General features: G+C 36.1%; 1 pseudogene; it reads left to right on the forward strand.

The window, feature by feature from the left end:
- The first annotated feature begins 333 nt into the window (after nt 1-333).
- On the forward strand, nt 334-959 carry LOC126767451 (uncharacterized; annotated as a pseudogene).
- The last annotated feature ends 4,124 nt before the right edge of the window (nt 960-5,083 follow it).

A 5,083-nucleotide genomic window follows, 5' to 3' on the forward strand; every position in this document is an offset into this window, starting at 1 on the left:
AAAAAAAAAGGGCCGATTTGGAAAGTTTTTTTAAAAAAATCAGAAAACTTTGCTGGCAGAAAGGTTCTAAATATATAAAGCTTCCCTGGACTCTTCCGCTTGGCGACTATTTTGATAGTTCAAAACACGGCAAAAGCGGTTTGCTGCACAATGGAAATCAGCATCCATCAATACCGGTTGCGTATTCCACAAAAAAGGAGGAAAACATACGCAAATATTTCAAAATCTCTTAAATAAAATTGAATACTATAAATATAAATGGGAAGTATGCGCAGACTTCAAAGAATATTGATTGCAATATTGACTGGAATGCAAACAGGATACACAAAATATATGTGCTTTCTTTGTAAACAGGATACACGTGCTACCAGCAGACATTATCATATTAAATATTTAGAAGAACGTAAAAGAAAAATATTATTGGTGACTTAAATGTAATCCATGAATCTCTTGTCCCAAGAGATAAGGTCATACTTCCACCGCTGCATATTAAGTTGGGCGTGGTGAAAAATTTATTAAAGAAAGCTTAAATACACAAAGGATGTGCTTTCAAACACATTCAAACAATTTTCCCCAGATTATCTGCAGCAAAATTAAAAGAAGGGTAAATACGGTTTTAAGAAATAATTTATTTCATTTAATGTAAACTACCTTTTCTAGGAATGCTCGTTGGACCCGATATAAGAAAATTATTACAAGATGAAGAATTTTTATGGTCATCAGTCATATGCAAAAGACAGCATTTGACTTTATGCACTGGTTATATCAGAATTCCTTGGAAACTCAAAAGCACAAAACTATGCAGAAAATATTGAAAAAGCATGCTAATCGGTTTAACTTTAATATTGGCGTTAAGATGCCACTAAAAGCTGCATTTCTGCACTCTCATCTCAATTTTTAAAGAAAACTGGCAGGGCGGTTTCAGATGGAACACGGTGAAAGGTTTTCATCGGATATAAAAGGTATTGGAAGAAAGATTCGAAATCCCAAAGTGTAATGCTTGCTGAATACGTATAGAGACTTATTACAGAAAACCTTGACACATCAAACATTCACGTCAAGCTAAATGGAAAGCATATTAAGTTTAATCTGTAATCCATTGTCCTACTACTGCTGAAGCAAAAAAATAAATATGTACATACTATAATAAACCACTATTAAAACAAAATTATAATTTTTTTATCAATCGTAAAGAGCTTTATTTACAACAATGGTGTCTTTGGTGACCCCCACTGAAATTTTCCGCCAAACATTTTCATGTTTAATCCTTAAATGTCCTTTTTACCAGGATATTTTTGATTTTCTCGAAAAAGGGGTCAAATTGACCCATACAGAAACCAGTTAGAGGGTTATGAGTCTTCCCACAAAAATAATCCTCATACAATTCAACAATACAACTCTGACCATAAGAATTCTCTCAGACATTAACTTAGAACATTTTTTTCATATAGTATATTGCTCCCTTCGACCAAGAAATGAAAACTTTGACCCACTGTAAAAAAAAACTCAGACGTGCTGGACCATAAGTTTGTTCTACCAAAATGATCTACTCAACATACTCTTTCAGAGAATTATGGGGTCCTATTCCTGTTCCATTCAAAAGTCTTCATTTGTTGGACGGTGTAATTGGTACGATAGTAACAGAAACAATTCTATGAAGCACTGAATCCCTGATTGATAGCACCACTGGTGTTATGGGATTGTTTACTGCGATACGATGATAAGATGTCAACGGATATTCAAGAAAAATGCAGAATTTAAATTTCGCAGACTTGGAGTTCAAATATTAAAATTCGTTTTATGTTGATATATATCCTAACCATTTGTTTTCCTTTGTACCCTGAAAAATCAATAAATCGAGTTTGAGAAGTTTTGCGACGATTGGAAGAATCGCTAAGGAAAGCTATATTAAATGAAAATTCCCGTCATTTTCGATGCATCCCGATTTTTTCATATTGATGCAAATGTTCATTGATAGGTTATTTAGGAAACAAATATTACAATATAAATGGATTTTTAAAAGAGCGCTAACTTAAACCGTTTTGTTGTATTTAAAAAAACTTTTTGTAGCGCTCTTATTGATACCCACTTTTAAAGTTGAGGCCACTGACTCCGAATTTCGGTAATAAATTTTAATAATTTCGACTCGTTGTTGGATCGTATATCTTCTCATGATGAAAAATAGCAAACCGTAGTGAAAAAGAAATGTCAAAGAGCCGGGAAAAAATATGGCATTGTTTTCTGCCACTATCGATTTACTTTTTGTAGCGTCCTATTGAAAAAAAGCCGTTATCATGTTATTTTGTTCAATGTTGTTTAGTTTTCATCATGGAAAAACTTACACCTGAAGCAAAGTTTACAAATCATTCAATTTTATTATGAAAATTCTCGCTCGCTTCGCTCAAATTACGGTCAAAATAATCGGCATACTGAGCGTTCATTATTTTAAAATTTCGACCGAATAGACCACGTCAGCAGGTAGTGAAGAAAATATAGCTGTCGTTGCCAAGAGTGTGGGCAAAACCCGTCGAGAATCGATTCGGCGCCGTTCGCAAAGAACGTTGAGATCGGTTGACTGTCTGTCTGTCCGTCCGTCCGTGCAAGTTGTAGCGGTAAAATTTAGATATCTCGAGGAAACTTAGTATGGGGGTTCCTTAGTACACAGCCAAAAAAATATGGAACCGGTGTGAAAAAATGGAAGATGGATGTGGCACCGCCTCTGCTTTTGCTGAAATCCCATATCTCTGACCAACCGATTTCGGCACAATTTAGTACCGGGCATTCTCCTTACATTCTTATGTCACATTGTTCAAATGGACGAAATCGGATAACAACCATGCCTACTTCCCATATAGCACAATTTTACATTTCTTGATTTGTTCAGTTTTCCAGTACACTAATCAAGAAGCAGTTAATATAACGGGATAAAAGCTATAATGTCTTTTGTATATGCCAACTTATGATCAAAAACTGTTCAAGTCCAATAAAAACTGTTCAGCCCCTAGGTGCCGAATATTTAGACTTTAGTTGACTTTTGATCGAAAATGTCGGTCAATGTGTGATATACCAGGGTTACCACTCGGTGTTACCAAATTCAAACTGCTATAAACTACCACACTATTAATGGCAGCGCTCTTAAATTTACACCAATAACAAATCATTCCATTGTTTACAAGCGTACAAAAACATTTTAGTCTGTGTCGTGTGAAAAAAAAAAGTTAACGTGATGGAATTTAAACGTAATAGTGTGATTGCGTTATATTTGGCTGGAAAATCACAAGCGGCAATTGTTCGTCAGCTAAAACATCTCGAAGTGAACAAAATGTTTGTGAATCGCAATGTAAATCGTTACAATGATACTGGCAGCATCGCAAAACGCCATGGAGGTGGTCATAAGAAAGCAACAACATCACCTGAGATGATTAAAAGTGAAGAAACAAACGAACGAAATCCACGTCCCGAAGTGGCAATCAAATGGCTAAAAGGCTGAAAATTTCGCAAGAGTTCAATGCAACGACTGTTGAAAAATGAGCTAAGGTCAAGCCTTACAAGTTCCAAAGGACACAATCTTACCGCAGCAAAAAAAAGTTAGACTCGAAGAGCGAAGGAGTTGTTACTTGCACGAACGTGGCAGATTTCCGAACATTGTGTTTTCTGATGAAAAGAATTTCCCTATTGAGCAATTCATAAACTCTCAAAATGACCGTGTTTTGCTTGACCGAACGCACGTACGAAGAATTTAAGCCTACGAATGGCCACCCGAAGTAATTTCCATCGCAAGTGATGAGGTATGGGCTGCTGCATGATACCGCGATGATGGGCGCTCTCCCAGTCGTTTTCATCCAGGCTGGTGTCAAAGTAAATGCGACTTATTATCATGAAAATATTTTGGAAGGTGCTTTAGAGCCGTGGGCACGTAAACACTTCGGCCGGAAAGATGGACGTTCCAGCAAGACTCGGCGCCGTCACATAAAGCGAGAATTAACCAAAGTGGTTAAAAATCATGTTCCACGCTTCATTTCGTCGACTTACAATGGCTTTCGAATTCACCAGACGCAAATCCGATGGACTTTTCCATCTGGTCATTTAGAGAAAAGGTGCGGACTAAAAAATACACCAGTATGGATGCGCTCAAGAAAGCGATTGTACGTGAATGGGCCAAAATACCACAAGCTCACATTCGTGCAGCATGCAACTCGTTTTTTGACCGTTTGAGGCCATAATCAAGGCAAAAGGTGGCCATATCGAGAATACAAAAGTGAATGGATTCTAGAATTTTTGATTATTTTCATACATTTTGTCATTGGGAATCAATAAAATATTATCAAACTAAAAAATTATAGTCGTTTGAATAGGTAACACTTCAGTGGGTAACCCTGTATAAAACTAAATGAAGAGGATTAATCTACTCTTGTAATGGTATGTCTCTCTATAAAAAATGGGCTCAATCCGGACCAATACTAAATCTAAATCTAAAGATTTTCGAACTTTCCGGGCGCATATATCGCATTAAGGAAATTATAAAAGTGAGCTTCGAGAACTTGCAAAGTGAATATGTTTAAAATTATTAATTTTCAAAATTTAATGGTATCAATACTAATAATAGTCGGGCCACTACCACTTTTTCAAAAATGTTTGCCCACACGTGCCCCTAGCTACTGCGATCCATTGTGCCAAATTGAAGTTTAATATATTAATTTAGTGCTGAGTTATGGCACTTCATAGGTTTTATGCTAACTGCGATTTTGGGAGTGGTCCAATTACGCCCATCTACGAACTCTTAATTTTTTTGTATTAGGAACCCACATACTAATTTTCATCAGGATATCTCAATTTTTACTCAAGTTACAACTTGCACGGGCAAACGGACATACAGACAGTCAACCAGATTTCAACTTTCTCGTCATTTGTTGATCATTTATAACGTACTGCTGAAAATTATAATTTTCCAACTGTTGAAGGAAACTCATCAGCCCGTTTTTGGGGATTTTGTTTCTCCGCTTTTTAAAACCCTTTTCCCTTTCAAAAATTTTTTTGCTTCGCGCAGTTTTTATTTAGAAAGAAAAAAATTTCAGCAAAAAGT

This window comes from Bactrocera neohumeralis, unplaced genomic scaffold (assembly GCF_024586455.1).
Source record: "Bactrocera neohumeralis isolate Rockhampton unplaced genomic scaffold, APGP_CSIRO_Bneo_wtdbg2-racon-allhic-juicebox.fasta_v2 ctg6642, whole genome shotgun sequence".
NCBI classification, from domain to species: Eukaryota; Metazoa; Arthropoda; class Insecta; order Diptera; family Tephritidae; genus Bactrocera; species Bactrocera neohumeralis.